General features: G+C 42.5%; 1 long non-coding RNA gene across 8 annotated transcripts in view; it reads left to right on the top strand.

Annotated features, from left to right (window-relative positions):
• Positions 1-21,634, top strand: part of LOC311588692 — a 413,254-nt gene that overhangs the window by 159,243 nt on the left and 232,377 nt on the right. The gene's annotated exons all lie outside the window — the stretch shown is intronic.

Raw genomic sequence — 21,634 nt, 5'->3', positions numbered from 1 at the left:
TCATCCTATGTACTGGGAAGCATCAAAGTCTTTTAGCTATTTTGAAGTATATCATGAATTATTATAGACAACAATTATCCCAGTTCAGCATAAAACTAGGAAAACATTCTTATTGTTTATTGAATATTGGCATATTTTGTGTATTGGTGACTGTCACATAGCCTCTTTGTGTCCAACCACTGACCCCCAGCGCCAAGTCCTTAATGACCTATAGTCTACTGTATTTTATGAAGTCAATGTTTTAAGCCTCCACAATGATTGAGAACATGCTATGTTTGTCTTTCTGTACCTAGATAGTTCATTGAAGAAAATCTCTTCTAATTTTACCCATTTCTTGTCTATGAATGCTATTATCTCTTTGTGGGTTTGTGTGTGTGTGTGTGTGTGTGTGTGTTTGTGCTTGTGTGTGGTGGGGAGATTCTCTTTATTCCTCTATCAGTGGAAACTGAGGTAGACATATCTTGCTTATTGTAGATATTCCAAGTGCAGATCTGTCAGCAGTATGCTGAGCACATTTTCTTTGGGAGCCTGCTGGGTGTTTGGTTGCTCTGGCCCTAGTTGTTGAGGCACCTCTGTACCATTCTCCACATTGGCTGGACTAACCTACATTTCCACCAACATTGTACAAGCAGCCCCTTTGTCCATATCCTAATAGCATTTCTTAAGAACTGACTAGAGTAAGATGATGTCCCAGCATTTCTATTTTGGGTCCAAAGTCCAAGTTAATGTTTTCTTCTACTATATTTATGGATGGATACAAAATGACTTTCAGTTCTACTTATGAAATAGAAACATCTAGCAAAAATTAGGGGTTTATTTTGCATTACTAAATATCAATTTCAAAATGTAAAATATAATTGTTTTCATTTAGTACTATGTAATGGTCAATTATTGATACAGACATCTTCCAGCATCTCAGCAGACCCATGGTCACTAAGTCAGAAATCTAACAATACTTGCTTTAACTTACATGTGAGAATACACTTCTCCAAAATTCCCTGAGTAGAACAGAATAGACATATCCATCAGAGTCTGTGGTTCTCCATATGATATTAATAAGTAATGTCAGGTGATGTGTGAGCATCAGCATTGTGACTGCTGGGTGAAATTTAGTTATTTATTTGGACAAAAAAAATCAATTTGGATTTGTAGCACATTTATCAAAAAGCTTCCTGAAATTGTTCTTTTAAATAAGAAGTCTCTTGGCATCACCTAAAATTAAGCTACCTGTTTTTTATCCACTCTGAATAATTATCTCAGAGATTTGATGAGGCAAAAAAAAAATTTAAAAATTTAATTTAATTTAAAAAATCAGGCTCTCTCAATGCCTCTCAGTTCCATGACACCCACTTCCTTAGATTAGCCCTTTAATGGATCTATAAGTATAGCCTGCGAGCATTGTTAACACAGTAACTATGTGTTCCTTGTGGGGTGGGTGCTGGGGACACAGTCCTTTGGATATTCTACAGGCCACAGCTTAGGGTGGATCCTTTACTTTTACAGAGGCAACACTTGATGTCTGCCTGAGCCGTGCACCTCAGTGTGTGTATGTGTGTGTGTGTGTATATGTGTGTGTGTATTTGTGTGCATGTGTGTATTAGTGTGTGTGTGTTCACGCACATGCGTGTGTGTGCACATATGTAGTGGGTGAATTTTCTCTGACCATCTGCTTACCTTTCCTAGAGCTTTACTTTCTCAGGTAAAAATGGGCTGGCAGGCTCTTTCTCACAAATTCACTAGGATGAAACACACCAACTGTGAGCTGGTGTTTCTTAGAATTGTTCCAAAATCATTAGCTATATTATAGTGGTGGCTATGTTATTTTTACAGACAGAAATGGGCTGTTATTCTACATTCACTGGGGAATTAAAGAGACATTGCCACCCTCAGGCTAAATAAAACCATTTTTTCCCTCAGCACAGAATGTATAAGTTACATACAGCAAACTGTTTTTACAAACAACAACAAAGTAACAAACAAACAAACAAACAATACAACTCAGGATCCCTCTTGTTGTTTTGGGGAAAACAGAAAGAAATGAAAGGCGGGAATAACCACAAAAAAAACCTGATGATGACCAGTTGGCCACTCACTCCCAAATCCAGTGAGGCTTTTCTATCTACACTACATTGTTTACATATTTTCCTTTGACTCGGGGTGGGGGTGGGGGAGTGTTAGGAAACAAATTCTTCAGTGTTCATTCCCCTCCCACTCAGAGCAGCTTGCTACAAAACCAGCTCATCACAAAATCCTTAATGGTGGAGAAGAAGAGACTCAAGAAACAGGCTGAAATATCAAAAGAGTGATATATATATATATATATATATATATATATATATATATATATATATATATATATATATATATATAAAACCCCATAGTATTTATTCACATTCTTACTATAAAAGTAATGCATGTTTCTTGTACAAACTGTAGAGCAAAAGGAGCAAAATGCAAATTACATCTCTAACCTAAGCATCCAGAGATGAGAGCTTTTTTTGATACCTACAGAGAAAGGGTTGCTCCCCTCCTCGGTGCGCTCATCCCACTGAACATTTGCTTAGCATTGCCTGACGTCATTATAGAGTGGGCTCAGCAAACTTTTGCGATGAGACAAGCTGCATGTTAGACTTTGTAGTCTATGCAATGTCTGTCATAACTAGTTGATTCTGATTCATTCTGTCACGGTACCATGACAGCAGCCACCTACAGTCAGTGACCATGCAGATGTAGCCTGGTTCTCCCCCCCGGTGGCCTCCATTTCTTCTTCTACGTCTAGTTTGCTGACCCCCTACAAAAAGAGGACTATTGTTAAAATGTCATTGTTAAAGGTCTTTATGTTAGTGCGTCCTCAACAGCAGATTGCATGTGTTTATGGGCACTCATGTGTTTGCATGTCCAGAAGCTAGAGGTGAAGGAGATGTCTGCCTCTATCAGTACATAAAGCAAACTTGGTGCTCCTACTTGTATGTAGCCTTGGCACCCGGGAGGTAGAGTTCGGAGGATCAGAAGTTCAGCTACATTGTGAGTTCAAAGCTAGTACACGATACACGAGACTCTGCCAGAAAACAATCCTCTGCTGCCCCGCCCCACAAAAAAATAAAAGATAAAAACAACGTTGAGAATAGGAAGAGTTGAGTTTTGCCTCATCATGATTGTCAAATTCTTCACCACTGAGTTGTATCATTATGTTTTTTATGCTCTTGTTTTATTCTTGAGTCATTTTCCTTTTAAAGTGTCCTAATAAATGGAATTGCTAATGAACATGGGTCAGTTTCTGATGCCCTGAAGCCTGGGCTTAGAGACAGAAGGTCCCATGTGGGAAGACCTAGAGAATGGCACCAGAGCCAAATGGGCATGTAGTTGTCTGAAGTTGCTAATCTGACTCTCAGTCCCACGATCTAGGCCTTTCTTCTGGATGTCACACTTTTCCTCCCCCTGATTACTGCATTTAATTCACTATCATAGTATAGTACTGTAGCTGTCATTCAAGGGGTCCCACTGAAGAAAATGCTATATTGTACGTGTATTCTTGCTCTCAAATGAGTGCAGCTTTTTAGCTCCTTCTCATTGCAAATTGAAGGCGAGGTCTCTGTGTGCTGTAAAAGTCAAAACAGGATGTCATGTTGTCACCTGGAAGGTTCAAGTTCAAGATTATGAAAAGTTCTTGTGGAATTGAAATGAGGGTGGGGGAAGGTTTTCGCTTGGAACACATGGAATGTCAAAGTAATTGGGACTCTGGCATATGACATGTGAAGGCATTTATACCCACATAGAATTTTGCAGGTTTTAGGGAATGTTGCCTGCCAAATATGGCTTACTGCAGTATGTAACTGTGTGTTAGTGACAAATCAATGGTTTAATTCATTCCTCAATTCATTTATTTCCCGGTGAAAAGCCATCGTGATTTATGTTTCTAATCAACACCATTAATATTACTGACTAGGTGCCCAGTACACCTGGAGCTCGATAGTGCATAGTTTATGCAACCATATCCACTAGGTCTAAATCAGTACCATTTACATTTACTCATCAATGGTATCATCGGTGCTGACCACACCGCAGTGCTGTGCATGGAAGCCTGGAGTCAGAGACAGAAGGTCATTGCCTGGCAAAACATCGCCCAGGTTGGACGTCCCAGCATGTTCCAGGCACGGTGGGAAGCGCTGAGAGTAGAGCAGTGAGCGAGACAGATCTCTGCTCTCTAGAAGTCAGACAGATGAACTGGTAGCTATAGAAACCGGATCAATACAGATGCATGCCGGGAAATACAGGAAGAGATTGGGGTGTGGACTTCTAGCGGGGCAACTGTTGTTCTCAGCTGCCAGGGAAGGCGGTCTCAAGGTGGGTGCAGCATTCAGAGTGGAGCCCAAAGGATAAGTATGGACAAGCAAGATAGGGGAGGAGGGCACAGGAGGAGGGAATGGAACCCAAGTCGAGAAGGAGCACAAGGCCCAAGCAAGAGAAGGTGGTGCAGAAATGGAAGGAAACTGAGGCACAGGGCTCCAAAGACAGTGGGGCTCAGGCTTTCCAGTGTGCTGCAGATTTTGTTTCTCATCCTAATACGGAGGCTGACATTGGATGTCCTATATAGGAAAGCCATGGCTTTTAGCAGGGTCCCACAGTTTGTATTTTGAAAGCAACATATGAATAGACTAGGACATATGGGGGTTGGTAGTATGGAGGCCATGCACATAGTGCAAGTGACAGGCATTAGTGGCCTGGTACTGGACATAGCCACATGCTGAAGACGTGGACACATCAAGGTGGTTTTCAAGTGCAATGGCCCGACCTAATCTCACATTGCTATTTTGCAGTCAGTACCTCTGAGCTAGTTCTACCTTTGACTGTTCTCAGACAATGCTAATTACCAACTATTGTGAGTGGCCATGAAAGGCAAAATTATTTGATGTTAACATCAAAGGCCATTGTAATCAAATCTTAGACTTGCCTATTAAGATGTCATGTAGCCAATAAAATAGTCATTGCCCTTTTATATACCAAAAGCCCACTTGACAACCTCAAATTTCATTCCTCCTCTGCCTTCCGTAACATGCAGTACCTCCCTCAATGCGATTATAACAATGCAGGTGATCTCTCCTGGACAATGCCTGCTCAGTTATAGTTATTTTAGCTGCTTTTTAAGATTGCTACTACCTATCCTTATATTATGTTGGGGTCATAGGATGGGAATTAATTACATCCTTCTTCCTCAGTAAGGGGTGCCACAATTTGAGAAAATAGATACAAGATTCAAAGCAAGAGAGAGGAAAATTCTAGTTTTCTTGCCAAGATGGCTGAATTTATTGGCATAGGTTGGCCTTTCTGCTCACATCTGCCAAATTCAGTGACTGGTACACACAGTAGAGTGACCTTGGATACCCACAGATGTCAGTTTGTCCAATGCCTTTGTCATGGACAGTGACACTTTGAGTGAGGCCTGGGTACTGGCTATGGATTGGGTGTGTTCTTCCATGGGGCAATTTGGTAGAATGTTCTCACTCCTCATGGGAGTTATAGAGCAGTGACATGAAAAGCACAAGTCCCAGGGCTAGATGTATGTGAAAAGACTTGGCTGGACAAGTCTTTGTAGTGTGGTGACTCAGTTTCCCCATATATAAAATGGTGACAGTAACAGCACTACCTAATAGGTCAGATATGAGGATTGAGGAAATAGTAACATTTGTGACTGATGCATAGATCTCAGATGTGTTTGCCATTGTCATTATCTGGAGAATTCTGTCCCCCTCCTGGAGTGCTCAGGTCAGGCTTCTCCCCACAGAGAAGAGCAAGCAAAAAGGCTAGACATAGCAGCCCTCTGGCGCTCACTCTTTACACTGAATGTCAAACAGAGAGGGGAGAAAGCTTTGTCCCACCTGTTTTGCAGTCTACCACCATCTACCTCAAATCTGTTCCCATCCCCTCAGGTCTCTATCTCCTGGACAGAGGGAACATGTCATGCTCTCAGAGATTCTTTCCTGAAAGGACCCCACTCGTCTCCATCCAGCATCCAATGAAGGCTTGATGAGTTGAAAGAAGAGTGTGCTGGCCTTCGTTTTTAAAGACAGGGTCTTTCTGTGTAACGGCCTTGACAGGAGGATCCCTGGGGTTTCCAGCCTAGCCAAAGAGGGGAGCACCAGATTCAGTGTGAGACCATTTCTGGAAAAATAACATGGAGAGTGATACAAACAAAACAGCAAATGCTGAACCCTAGTCTCCATATGCTCATGAAGGGACAGGTGTACCCATGTACAAATATAAATCACACCTCACACTCCTCACATGTGTGCGTAACACACACACACACACACACACACACACACACACACACACACACGTTATATTTTAAAAGCAGAAGTAAATTAAAGAATATATTAGTTCCATCTCTGTAAATCATCGGAAATATACTTTTGAAGTTTTTCAGGCAAAAAAAAGTTACAATTCTAGATTACTGAGAGATGAGCTCATGTTCTCATTTTTAGTTCAAAGCAAAGCTCACTCATTACCAATCATCTTCCTAATTGTGAGCTAACAATGGGAAGAGGCGCCCTGTGGGGATTATCTTGAGAAACTGTTTCACAGAAGACAATGTGGGTTGCTCAAACATGAATGAAACAGCACCAACTGCTGTAATGTAAATAATAGTTACCAAGCTAGTCATTCATCAAACTCAAATTGTATAAGGGCCCATGAGACTTGGCTATCATAGTCTCTACGCCAGACACAACATAAATCTGATAACTCGGTACAGTTTCCAGACCAGCCCCGTCTTCCTTGCCAGAGCTCTTCTGACGTGAACTTTAAAAAATGAGAATTCTTTGTTTAAAACTCAGCCTATTAGCCAAGAAAAGAGCAAACAAGCCTGCATATTTTTACAAGATCAAAAGAAAACGGAAGGGATGTTTTATTTGTTTTACATGAAGGTGAAACATCTCACTCGCCAACTCCACGGCATCCATGTCTATGCAAACCCCATTGGATCCTCTCTACCCTGTCATCTGTGCTCTTGTTTCAGGTCCCTGCTCAACTAGCATCACAGGCAAGGGGGGGAGAAGCAAACCATCCCCCCCAAAAGTGCGCATTTTTAAAAGACATCTTAAATACTATAACATCAGTTCTAAGAGGTCTGGAACATTAATTTTTCACAGGCAAGATATTCATCTTTAATGCATATGGCCATAGGTTAAGAAGCAGTGTTCAGCTTGTGTACATTGGCCAGAGCACTGTTATTCAAGACTTCCTCCTAGTTCCCAGTGGCAAAGGACGTTTCTCCCTACTGTGTTCTGTATTTCTCTTTGCATTTCAAAGCTCTGGAATCAAATGCTATTAAGGTTTTATGTTGGAGTTGGAGGGCATGTTTGTGATTTATATACACGTGGATCCTTACTGAGCAGTGGGCCATTTGTCTAAAACAGCTCTCTATCTTTTTGCTAAAAGTTGATTTTAAAAAATAAGGAAGAGAAGGAGGGGAAAAAGAAGAGGAGAGAAGAGAAGGAATGAGAGACAGGGGGAAAAGAGGAGGTTAGGGGAGAAGGGAGAGAGGAAAGCCTGGTCACTTCTATGTAAATGAGCTCCGTGAGCATGCTGCTTTGTCCCTCTGGTTAACAGATAGTCTTAACTAATTAACACGAGTGAGTAAAGTAGCATTGAGTTATGATGATGGAACTGGCCTCTTGTGGTTAGAAGAGCGAATAGAAATGGCTCTGAAGCCTGGGGTTACTGTACAGCTCTGTGTAAAGATGCACTTGGTAACCAGCCTTTCCTGAGGACAGGGGTCAAATGTCTTGGCCTGAACAAGATGAAGTGACAGCCCCAACAACATAGTACTCGTGTCTATGAATATGCAGGCAAGAAGCGGATCGTGTGAGCCAGAATACCAAAAGACACCAGACGTTTTGCCCCAGAAATGGAGCAGGGACGATTTTTATGAGTCCACTTCATTGAAGACATATTTCCGCATGCCTACAACATATCTGTCTACATGACTGCAAGCGTAGGACACCTCTTAAGCTCCCTTTCTCCGTATCTACAGCTACAGGAAGTCCAGCAGCCATGCAGTGTGCTTTTATTAGGCTGAGCATATCCAGATGATTTTAATAAAGTTTTAAGAGGACATTAGTTTCCTGCTATTTCAATGAAAACCACTTGCAAGAAGAATTGAAAGCAGTAGATCTCTGTCTTGTCAAAACATGCCCTCTTTATGCAAATACACCCCTCTTTATAATAGCCAAGAACACACAAACACAGTCATTGGCTCCATGTGACATGGGAAAACACATCATCGTTGTACATGTATGAGGATGAAGCGATGGGGCTGTGGAGATGGTGCAGCGGGTGAGAGCACGTACTGTGCAAGCATGAGGATCTGAGTTAGGATCCCTCCTATCCACATAAAAAAGCCAGGCATGCCCATTTGTGCCTGGAATCCTAGCGCTTGGTGGTAGTGGGACAGAGCCAATAGTTCTGGAGCTCACTGGCTCCAAAAACATGAGCTCCAGAATCCAAGAGAGACCTTCTCTAAAGGAAACAAACCAGAGAGCAACCAAGGAAGATACTCAGTGCTGCACACAAGCACACACGCGTGTGACTATAACATGCCCAGCTAAACAAAGAGAATGAAAGAGTGAGCAAGTGATGATACAGTGGATGCCATGGTATTTTCCCCAGTCTCTTCTTTGGGCGCTAAGGTTCCCCACTAGCCCTGATGCTGAAAGTTCAGTGTCCTGGTTGTAAGAGTCACTCTGTGGAGCTTATGCTCGGCCACAAGCCATGTCCCTCTTGTGGTTGGCAGGCACATGCATGTGAGTACAAGGGTGAGAAGAGTTGCACAAGAAGCTGGTTCCCTAGCGCCAACTCCACAGCCCCTAGTGTAAAGAGCTGAGGTCCCTTCTGTTACTGTGTCATAGTTTAACATCACTTCCTGCCTGTGGCCACTTCCTGTAACCTCCTCAAGACAATACTGCACTAGCTCCTATGCACATCTCTACCTCAGAGCCAGTTTCCCCAGAAAGCCAATCTAAGATGTCAAGCATATTCTTCATTAATCTCTCTCCCAATAATTTAACTTTTAACTTTTTTTTATTATGAGTATAGAGCAAAACATACCAAAGCTAAGAACTTATTAAGTCTTACTGTCATCTTGGCATTTTAATGTTTGTCTGTTTTCTAAAGTATGTTCTTTTAATGTAATTTCACCCATAGATGCTTCAGTTTATTTAACAAAGATCTGAGAATGAAGTTCTTACCATAAAAAGATGAGGACTAGAGGCTGAATTCTAAACCATCCAGTAAAGGCTGAGTGGGCATGGAACCCCTCAAAAATCAGAGACAGGGCACTTGTGAAAAAAAACTCATTAGCTGGACTAGCTGAATTGCTCATCTCTGGATTCAAGTGAGAGACTCTGCAGCATTATATAAGATAAAGAGTGACAACAAATACTAACTGCTGGTCTCACACTCACCTGCATATGCACATGTGAACACGCATACAAGCATGCACATACACACTCATGCAAAAAAGCAATAACCTCAGTAATATGACATAAAATTCACTATATTTTCATTTTTTTAAAAAAACCTAGCTTGTGTCTAATATTCTTCAATTGACTTCCAGGTAGAATTCTTTTAATAGCACACATTGATTTTAGAATTTTCATTTGAGGTAACCATTCATTTCCACCAAGAACCTTACCAGGCTCATACTGTGGGATTGTACTGAGATTCCTCCTTTGAGACTGAGGTTTCTGCTCTCTTCGCTTTTGAAAGATTTGGGTCTTGCTAGACTTCTTGCCTCCTCCCTTCTGTGTCCTTCTTAAGATGCTATTCCACAGCTATGTTGTCAGATGAGTTCCCTGGGGGTCCTCTCTGCACCTAACTATCCTGGGATGCAGTTGAGCATGGGGCCTCAGGGTCGATCCACAGCACTGAGTATGGTGTAGTTGCACATGCTGTAAACCCAGCACTCGGGAAAGATCAGAAACTCAATGGCATCCTCATTCATACAAATCCTGGGGCTAGCCTAGATTGCATGAGGCCCTGTCTCAAATGAAAACCAAAACACATGCAAAATTTTACCGCCATAAAATGCTCAGAGTCTCTAGAAGTAAGGGTGCTAATTCTCAAGACTTAGATTATAGAACACTAAATGACTTCTTTCAGATAGATAGATAGATAGATAGATAGATAGATAGATAGAAAGAAACTTTCTGCCCTTGATATATATAATGCTCATTTGTGGAAAGAGGATCTGACAGAAGACGCTGGTTATACAAGACCTAGCAGGAGCAGTCAACATATGCTTAGGGCACTGGCAGCTCTGTGCACATGTGTACACAGAAGTGGATGGCAGAGACAGGAAAGTTGAGTGGTAACCACATATCAGCAAGCTTTGTAGTGTGTGTATGTGTGTGTGTGTGTGTGTGTGTGTGTGTGTGTTCATGTGTATGTGAGTACTAGTTCGTATAGCCAGGCGCTCATACATATATGGGTCAGGAGGCCAGATACTGGTGTTGGGTGTCTCTGTCTATTGCTTGCCATTTCGTTTTTTTTGAGAGAAGGTCTCTCACTGGACCTGGAGACTTGGAGTCCACTGACATAGGCCAGGGATCTGGTGGAAACTGGTCATGTCACCCAGCGCCCAGCTTTTTAACATGAGTGCTGGGATCCAAATTCAGATCCTGATGCTTTGCACAGTGAGTACTTTACTGAGTGATAAAATCCTCCTGGTTCCCACTGAAGAGTGTGAAATAGATAAAAGCAATATTCGTTTTGCACAGTGAAAACATCACTCCAGAGGAAGGGAAGAGACTGGCTGGCAGCAGAACAGAGATGATGACTATGTGAGGCATGGCTTATGCCAGTGAGGGCTGTTAGTACTAGAAGTCGTTGTAAAGATTACAGTTTTTTCTTTAAGTTCTCAGCCTGGGCCATGAAGTCAAAATAAGGGCTGATGGCCAGCATGTCAGCAAAAAGCAAACCAAGAACAGAAGAGGATACAAACTTTACTGTGCCCTGCACACATGAGGGTAGAGACTCATAACACATTTGTAGACTCTTTAAGGAGTCTGTGCAGCTGTGTCTACTGGGTTTACACTGTTAACATATATTCCTTAGTGCTGAGGCCACAACATTTGTCCAATATGACTTCAAACCTGATGAAGCTTGGCAAATCCTTGCTTCACGTTACCATGGGAGCCACGTAGCAGACATCACCAAGGTAGCACATATATCCCTTTCTCCTACTAAAAAACAAGACTCAAAAGACCAGACACATTAGAAAACTATCAACAAGTTTACATTAAGACAAGACATTGTACTGGGCAAGGTAGCATACACCTTTTATCCCAATACTCCAGAGGCAGAGGCCAGCAGATCTATGTGAGTTTGAGGCCAACCTGGTCTACAAAATGAACCCAGGAAAGCCAGTGCTCAGTTAAACAGAGAAACTCTCATAGAAAAAGGGGGGGGTGCTATTGGGGCAGTGTTGCTGCAGAAAACCCAGTGATATACTGCATCAGAGCAATATTTAGGCTCAATGTATTTCCACTTGGTCAGTGGCATTCCAGAGCCTTCTCTGTGGTGTTAGATATTTGTGGTCTCCTCGGCTTCCTGTGGTTCAGCCACTTTTTATGCTCAGCATTTACCATGGGAGAGCTGGGACTAGCCATCTGTGCAGGGAACTTCAAAGATGTGTTTTGCTTTGCATTCTGCTACAATGAAGTCAATGCAAATTATTTTGTGTGTGTGTTTAAAACTGTTGTACTTGTTTTTGGAGGGGAATAATAAGGAGTGAGTGAATACTAGTCGTGGCTTGTAATATAATGTTGGTCTGGCTCATGAAAAAACAAATCCAACAGATGTTAGTGTGGAGTTACTGTTGTATTGTGGGAACCTGCACTTTGTTATTTTTCAAATTCTATTTGGATACAGACTTCTCATAGTAGGGAAAACACTACATTTCATTTCCATTTAGACATAATTTAACACTGGCAACTCCTCCTCTTATTTTATTTTATTTTTCATTTTTTCAGGAGCACCACAGATACGTTCTTGAACTTGTGGATGACCTGATCTTTATTTAATGTTCTTTCAAAGATGAACAGAAAGGCATGAGTCTGCATGGAAAAGGCTTAGAGCCAGAGTTCAGACTGAACAACAGTTCAGAGTTCAGAGGGAGCCTTGGAGCAAATGAGAAGGAACAGTGCTTAAGGGCGGCAGGGCTGAGCCTGCACATGAACTTCACAGAGCTCTTATGAGTAGGTAGTACCACCTCCTCACCTGCTTAGCAAGAACTTTGCTAACTGCAGGGGAACCACTGACCACACCATTCAGATCCAATAGCATACATCTTGTTACTTTCAAGAAAGCTTTAAAATATGATGGTGTACAATTAGATGTTTTCTTTGTCAATCAAGATTATTATAATAAGACTGGTTCCCTCAAAACTGGTCATTATTAGGACTTTAAAATAACTATATTAAAAGGGAGAGAAAACCCCTTATCTGATACATGTAGAAAACTCCCCTTAGAGTTATCATTACTGAAAGTATGCAAATTATAACAAGAGGATTTTTTCCCACAAAGCATCCTATAACTGGAATCTACAGTACCACTGAAATTTTGAAGCAAACAATTCCTTGTTCTTCAAGGGCTTTAATTATGAGCACAGATATTTAGCAGCTTCCTTGGCGTCTCACTACCAGATGCCAGCAACTACCCCAAGTGTGGTGACCAAAATAGCACCTAGAGCTTCAAATATAGTTTAGCATAAAGCCCTGGGCTCACTTATAAGGAGTGAACAAACGGCGTCATGTTGGCTTATGCCGTAAGTCCAGCACTCAGGAGGCAGAGGCAGGCAAATCTCTGAGTTCAGAGTAAGTTTCAGGGCATCCAGAGATACACAGAGAAACCTGTCTTAACAACGACAACACCAACAACAAAGAGTTCAAGGTAACCAAGGGCAATCCGCGGAACTTAGGCTACAGCTCAGCTTGCAGCATCCTTAGTGCTTTGGGCTTCTATCATGCCTAAAGTCTCAGCTTCTATCTCCAGTGCACTATAAAGCAAGCAGGGTGAAGACACCTGGAGTCCCAGCTCTCAGGAAGTGGAGACAGGAAGACCACTAATACAAGGCCATCCTGGCCCACATGAGATCCTGTCTCAAAAACAACAAGAAAACAAGTTAGAGGAAATGGCTCTCAGGTTAGATTCCCAGCACCCAAGTCAGGAGGCCTACAACGACCTGTAACTCCAGTTCTTCTGACCTCTATGGATGCCTGCAAGTACACGATACACATATATACACTTGGGCATAGAATAAATAAGTACATCTTTTTAAAAACAACAACTAAATGATATCTAGCTCTTGTCAAATATCTTCTGGTGAATGGTAAAACAAGCTCCAATTGAAGACACCAATTTGGAAAAATCTGGGTGTTTATATTTTAAGGAGATCGTTCCTTGTTTGATGGATGAAGTAGATGCTAGTCATTCTTATTACAAAGATAATGAATTCTTTTATTGATAATTTGTGGAAAGATGCCACTCAGGTAATGTCATAGCACCTCTAAGTTTGCGTCTGTATGTTGTTTTAGTAAACAAAATCAGAGTTCTGACACCCCCAAATCAATAAAAATGAGTTTTGCATTCTTCTAGAACCTTCCCTTAAGAGATGTAGGAATAGGAAATGTTCAGTACCACTGACATGCTCTTATATTCCTCTAGTACTTTCTCTCCTCACAGTAGCTGTTAGTGCACTGTTCTGCCTTAATCTCTGAACTTGACCCCAGCCACTGACCCGTACTGAACTCCCAGCCTCCTCACCTTGATCAATTCTTAGTATCCAAAGACTTGATTCTTTCACATGTGGCTCTCTGGTCTTTCTGGTTTGTATCCAGCTAACTTCTCCCATTGAGCAAGCTTGCCCATCACCTAGCCCACACAGCAACAGGCACAGAGCCCAAGTAAATAGGAAATCTTCCCTGGGATGTGATCAACCCTTAGGGAAGATTATTCTTTTGTTTAATCAGTGTGTGTGTGTGTGTGTGTGTGTGTGTGTGTGTGTGTGTGTGTGTGTTTGTCGGTCTGCATGAAGAGATTCAAGATGAAAAGGCACATTGCTGTTTCACAAGGATGGAGGAAGCAAGATGACCTGAACTTGACTTTTATATCCGTTTTTCCTACTGAATCATGAGGTGAATTCTAGATACTTCATTGTAATGGCATCGTTGTCATTTTTTGTGCCACGGTGTCAGCACGTTATAATAATGCGATATTTGCTCTCACAGCAGCCAGCACCACAGGTGCTGCTTTGACTGATTGGGAAAGCTGAGTCTCTAGGGAGTTATGTAAGTTGTCAGCATCACATAGGTGTTGCTTTTTCACTTGTAACTGCAAGAAAAATTCCCTTGTTCAAGAATCTCTGGCCCCACCTCCTGATTTGCCACCTCGTGTGGCCTGATGAAGGAACATCTGGTTGCCATTCCCACTCATCTTTCAGCAGATGTGTATGGAGAACTGGAGGATGGCTGGTCAGGCGGACCATGGGAAACACTTGGCCTGTGACTTTTATGACAAGAGCCTGTCTAAATAGTCTTCTTTATCCACATCATCCATGCCTGTCCTAGGCTGTAAGTGTCTTAGTCAAGGTGCAGTCCCAGTATCGGTATCACTTAGGAACTTGTGTCATGTGTGGAGTCTTGGGCCACATCTACCGGGTGTTGTCCCAGGTGACTGAGGCATGATGACCCCCAAGACATTGGAGGCTGCTCCTAAGCTAGGGATTTCATATCCCAGAGACTCTTTTTAACTTTTTAAAAATAACATTTATTTATTTTTAATTTATAAGTATGACCATTTTCCCTTTATCTATGCCCATAGAGTACATATATGTCTGGTGCCCACAGAAGTCAGAAGAGCATTGGCTCTTCTTGAACTAGAGTTACAGATGGCTGTGGGCCACTGTGAAGGTACTAGGAACTGACCCTGGGTTCATTGCAAGAACAAGTGCTCTTAACCTCCGCCGAGCCATCTCTCCAGTCCCACCAGCAGTTCTTAAAGCTAAACAGACTTCTAAATCCCCATGAGGGCTGGTGAGACATAGATTGCAAGGCTTCCTCTTCCCTTAGGGGTTTGTATTCTGTAACTTGGTGTTGGGGCCCAATACTTGGCATTTCTAAGAAGTTACCTGGTGGCTTGGGAGTCCCAGTCTGTGAGCCACTGCTACAGCTAAATAATTTGAGGAACTAGTCAACTAAATGAATCAGGATGATTTTCTGATGTGTTCTTTCCATGTTGAAGATATTAATGTTTGGCTATTGATGCTCTTTGATCCACACAAACCATGCATTAGAAAAGTTTTATTATAGATTAGTGTTCCACAAAAATGAACTTTGGGGACCAGTAGCCTTTAAATAATAGACAGATAATTTTGAATTAAAAGAAGGAGAAGAGGAGGAAGAGGAAGAAGAAGGAGGAGGAGGAGGAGAAGGAAGAGAAGGAGGAGGAGAAGGAGAAGGAAAAGAGCCAGCAACAGCTGAGTACAATCAAATGACCTTGTTGTACACCATCTTTTGGTTTCTGACATGTCAGTGCAGCTGTTTAGTCCTCTGGCAAAGGAAAACCACATTTCTCCAAGGGATTGGTGCAGGTTGAAAATAAATTCTGTGTCGTTGAGATTCACATAACATATCCCGGGGAAGGGGACAAACACGTATCTGCGACGACATTTGAACTACCATCTCATCGCCCTTATTGAAATACAAGACAAGAATCAAACACTGATTAAACAGAGAGCGCTGACATTTTACTCGGGGATGCTGGATGCCAGCCTAGACAAAGAGCCCGTTAAATGTGAGAGACAAAGCGCCCTTTTATTAGGCAGTACATTCATCTGCGAGAAATATTAAGTGAAGTTTCAAAGGATGGAGTTCTCCAGCATTTTAACATACAGCATTTTCTGAGAGATGGTGGGTAAAATCACACTGAAAACATATGAATGGAAGTGAGAAGCATTTCTTAAGAACTTCCTGGGATCCACATTAAGACTTTTGCCTCCAATGATGGGAATTTATACCAGGAAATAAAAACCAAAATGGTTGATGAAATTTGGACAAGTAAGTACCTTTTGCCATGCCAGTTAAACATAAGATGCCCATTTTGTGACACCCTTTGTGGGTAGGAGATATAAGAAAGAGCAGGATAGATATAGTCTTTGTCATCAAATCTCACTATAAGGAGAAGCTTGAAAAGAATGAAAAACAAAGTACACCCGATAACTCCCTGTTATATAGATGGTAAACAATTAAAAGAGATGTAGAATCAAAGTCAGGGTAGATAGCTTTAGAAACAGTGCCTAGAGTGGCTGTTTATGATTTACTTGAGATAACACTGAAGAGAGTGGGGAAAAAAGCCATGTGAGTGTTTGAGTGAAGAGACTTGTAGAAATCCAAAACAGTATGTGAAAAAGATTACAACCAAGGGGGGGGGGAGGGAAATGGGGTGCTGATAGAACTGAAGGAGGGTGCATGTACTGCACAGATGAAGTGTGCAAGAGTCCACAGTGAATCATGTGTGCAAATGGGTATGTGCATTTGGAGGGAGCAGGGACCACAGCATCCTAGGACTCGGTAGACACGGTCTCCTGTTTTGGACCATCCCGTTGTTCATATCTATTCCCTTATGCTCAGAGTGCTGCACAACACTTCCGGTTACACAAACAGGCTAATCCCTCGGCTGAGTCTAGGATTACATGTAGATGCATCGTACGGTGTGCTGATAACGCCTGTTTTTTCCCCAGGGCCTCCTTTATCTGTCTGTGGTTAGGGATGTTGGCCTTGATGTCCCTGCTATGTTCATCTCTGCACAGACATCCTCAACAACGTGCTGTTGCTCAATCTCTTCTACTCCTCCAGTAGACTGGTTGGCTCTCTTAGCTGTGCTATGGCCAGTGAGAGATCAAAACATCCAGAGACGGACACTGGGGACCACAGAGTCCGTCCATGATGGCCCGAGTTCTCCTTGTTATGAACTATGATAAGATAATTTCATAACAGTGAATCTTTTGAGTAGTTTTTAAATATAAAAGATTATGGGATAAATCATTCATTAAAGTAAAATGACTTGTTTAGATGCGGTTTAAAAAGGAGGACCAGCCGTAGGACATAGATTACTAAAGAAGATTTGGGGGATATTTTAGAAAGTGAGTATAAAAAGATTTCTTTTACATATTATTTTCTACTACTAAAATAAGCATAAAAATCATGCAGAAGGACCCCAAAACGTTGGGGTTAATTATCAAATCTTTTCTCTGGAATGACTTAGAGAAAGCCAGGGAATTCAGAGAATACAAGATAGTGCAGCTGGGAGAAAGAACAGACTGGTCTTTCCTCCTGTGACTTCCAGCACAAATGCTCAGGACGCAGGCCTCCGAAGATGTCCACATTCCTGCTTCAGGAACTTCCCTCTGTCACAGTGATAGTTTAATCGTGGGTGTGTGTTGGGGTGGGGGGCATTGGACTCCCAAATGCTCTCCCCTGTACTTTGTGCTTTTAAGTACATGGTGTAGCATGGAGTTAATCAAGGCTGCCTGAACTCCTTGCAAGTAGAGGGAGGCACAAACCTGCTTTTCTTTACCCTTTTTGAAGACAGCCTGATTGTGTAATCGTACCCACACGAGTCTGGCTTGTGTTGTTAGAGGAATTATGTCCTCATTAAAAATAAATCTTAATAGGCCTAATTTGATGGCTGCTTTTGTCTGTAACTTGATCAAGAAGGTAATGAATGTGAGCCAGGTCTTCCCCCCCCAACCCCCCCACCTCACCCCCAGGGACAGTAGAAAAAGTCAGAAATATTCACCAGTACAGATCACAGCCACAGTAGGGGTTTTGATATGCTAATGAGCACAGGGCCAATTGAATACAAATAGGATGGACTTGTGTGTCTGAGTGTTGCCACAAGAAAACCTACATCTCCCTGAGAGGGTTCATTTTCAGAGGACAACTGCTCTTTGCGTCTCATCTTCCCCCGCTATAACATGGGACAATACTGCCTATGCAGATTATAGACAGTAAGTACTCTAATTTGTCAGAGTGCCCTGGTTATAGGTGTGAAGTGAGTCATCAGGATAAAATACTCTGAACAGTGTTTGGTGTCTGGTCTAGTAGAGGGTTAATGACAGCACTCACTATAAGGTGCGGCTATGATTATTTTTGAGATTATTTTTGGCTTGTCTGCACAGTTGAGCAAGACACGCACTGAGTGTGGGAGCTGGGAAAAGGCCTCTAGAGTTTTGTTTCTAGCCTGTTCCCATGTGCATCTGTACCTTTTAAGATATTGGTTGTTCTCGGCATTGGTGGTGCACACCTGTAATTCCAGCACTCAGGAGGCAGAGGCAGGGGGACCCTCTGAGTCTACAAAGTGGGTCCAAGATAGCCAGGGCTACACAGAGAAACCCTGTCTCAAAAGCAAAAACCAAAACAACCCTCCCAAACAACAACAACAAGATACTGTTTGTATAAGAGACTGTATAGCTAGGTGTTGTGGTGAGTACCTGTAATCCCAGCACTCGGGGTGGCAGAGCCAGAGGCAGGTGGATCTCTGTGAGTTCAAGGACAGCCTGGTCTACATAGCGAGTCCAGGATAGCTAAGACTACATAGAGAAACCTTGTCTGGAAAAAAAAAACAGAACAAAACAAAAGCAATTCTTTTGTTTGGGAAAATGCTGTTTTAAAAAATCAATCGTTTAATGTGACATCCGGCTGTATCCATCCCAAAAGAGGCCATGTTCTGTCTGTGATGGTTGGTTCTGAGCCCTTCCCCAGAGGTTCTTACTTTCATTTGTTTGTTTTTCAAGACAGGGCTTCTCTCCTGGCTTAAAGCTTGATCTGGGCATCATTTTGAAGACCTTAGATACTGAAGCAAGCAAGGCCTGACAGACAGAAGTAGGTGTGTGTAGATGGATGGAATGTGATGCTTTCTGTTGGTTCTAGCCTTGTCTTTTGCTTTCTGGGCCACAGAATGTGAACAAGGCTCAGCCACAGGCTCCTACCACCACACAGCTGAGTCCCACCTTCCCTACCCTGGTGGATTGTACTTGCCAAAATAAAACTTTCCCCCTTAAGCGGTTGCCAGCAGGTAGCTTGGTCAGAGAGATGTGAACATGAACACTCTAATAAGCAATCTACAAACTATTTATTTCTGTTCCTCGCTCATAATGGCAGCTCAGAATATGGTGGCGATCCCAGACAGTACCACCTCCCAAGTGACTGAGCACAGGACCCATCTGTAGGATGTCTCCTGAGCTCTAGAGAATATTTGTTCTTGAAAATTATGCTCACAGAGGAAAGTGAAGCTTTCCAAGCCTTAATTAGTCAGGGCAGAGCTCTACCTGTGGTCTGCCTCTCCCAGTGCCTTCCCAGGAGGCTTTGCATAAAGCACACAGCTTGCCCTGGCCTGGGTTTCTGAAGGAGAAGACCTGGAGTAAAACAGGATGGCTGCAACACAGAGATGAGGATGCAGGCAGAGGAAGGCACCAAGGCCCCTGCCTTCTCTGAGCGCTCTCATGCAAGATGTCGCACTCCTCCGTCTCCCTTCCCTCCTCTGTGTTGGGGATGATCATGCTTGCCTTGCGAGATGACAGACTGTAGGGTAGGGTAGTAGGTAAAGCACGCATTAGTCATCTACAGCATCACGTTCCCGACACACAGCAAAGGCTCAGAATATGCTGCCAGGCGTTGCCGTGTTTCAAGAGGAGGCACATGTCACAGACAGGGAGGGAGATCCCTGATAGCTGCTTGTTTGCTAGGACCTTTAAAAAAAATTAACCAAAGCAAAGCAAAGCAAAGCAAAACAAACAAACAAAACAAAACAAAAATAAAAAACCCCAAACAAGCAAACAAACAAAAAATACTGGCTTAAAAATTGGGCAATAGACCTTAAGCAGATAGATACAAATGGCCAACAGTATGGGGAAGAGAGCTCCTTCTAGAAAAAAATCACCAGGGTAATGCAAAACCAAACTCTCTGTGACATAGGACTTCACTCTCACAATGATGGTTATTATAAAAAAAAAACCACCAAATATAATAAGCAGTGTGAGGCGTGGATAAACTGGAACTCCATCCATTGTTAGTAAGAATGTAAGTTAGTACAGTGATAGTGACTAAGTATATGGAGGTTCCTTTAAAAAAATTAGAACTATTTCACTATTTCATAACTCAGTAACCCTACTCCTGCATATGTAGCCAAAGAAAATGAGAGCAATGCGCACCAATATACACAGAAGCCAAGAAATGCAAAGAAACTGTAAGTGGAGGGTGTAGGTAAAGAACATGCATGAGTCACCAATGCACCAATCCCTACCAATCCCTATTGAATAAACAAAATGCAACACATGCACACAGTGGGATTCTATTCATTCATAAAAAGGAAGAAATTGTGGCATTTGTGGCATGGTAACTGGAGATGCTTCTGCTAAATTGAACACTCCAGACACAGACAAACACCACATGTCCTTGCTCGTGTTGATCTCACAGAAGTTGAGAGCAGAGGGATACTTGCTGGAGACTAAAGCGAATATGGACTGATGATTGACAGGAGCATGAAGTTCTGATGCCGTTGCACTGTGTGATGACCGCAGATGACAGTGCATTTCACCCAGCACAAGCTACAGGAAGAGGACCTGAAATTGCACGCACTAAAGTGTTCAAGTGATAAATGATTGATTAACTATCATGTAATATATACCTGCATCAAACACCTTGATATATCATGAATATGCATGTTATTGTGTTGAAACTTTTAAAAAGCAGCAATATAAAGTTTGTCAACCAAAGAATCATGAGAATGCTGCAGAGTGTGCGACGCTAAGAAGCTTCTGGTAATATTGAATCAGCCCATATTTCTCTTTAACAACGAGACCATGATAGACTAGTCTGGTCACAGTGCTGAAGGCGAATGACTGCTTGGCATTCAACCACAAGTGGGACATCTCCATCACACCTCTAAGGCCCAGGTTGAACAAGGAACAGAGGCAGAAAGACTATAAGAACAAAAGGGTGGAGAGGAGTGTCAGGTGATGCGGCCTTCCACCTGTGGCGTGGCCATGACAACCAAGAACGATCGTGGATGCTGGCACAAGACTGGACCCTCAGCACTGCACTGTGCACAGAGGAGCACCCAAAAGGACTCACTCCTTCCTAGGAGGTTGTGACTGTTACATGTTGATGGCTGCTCCAAGCAGGACTGTCATTTTCTTGGATGGTGTAGCCAATGCGGTACTCGTTGGGGAAAAGAGGCTAAGAGGGAAGAGGCGGCGATAATAGGAGACTGGGGTGTTGGATGCAGTCACATATGTTGTATATATGTGTAAAACAGTCAAAATGGTTTTCAAAACAATGATGGTAATTTTTGCTGCCAGCATGGAAATTGTGGTGCAGGTAGGTGTAGGGGCTTTGGGTTTTATTCCAGAAATTTGTGAGGTGATTAATCATTGAAGGGGTCTTTAAACAGTGATCGCCCATCAGGCATGGAGCCATGGCAGACGCAGAGCCAAGACCCAACGCTAAGAAGACTTGAGATACTTTTGGAAATTTCTATAGTAACTGGAGCAGTAAATGCTGCTTGTGAGATTCAGATT

The sequence above is a fragment of the Acomys minous genome (genome assembly GCF_964271855.1).
Source record: "Acomys minous genome assembly, chromosome: 17".
NCBI classification, from domain to species: Eukaryota; Metazoa; Chordata; class Mammalia; order Rodentia; family Muridae; genus Acomys; species Acomys minous.
This window is presented reverse-complemented; position numbering and strand designations above follow the sequence as displayed.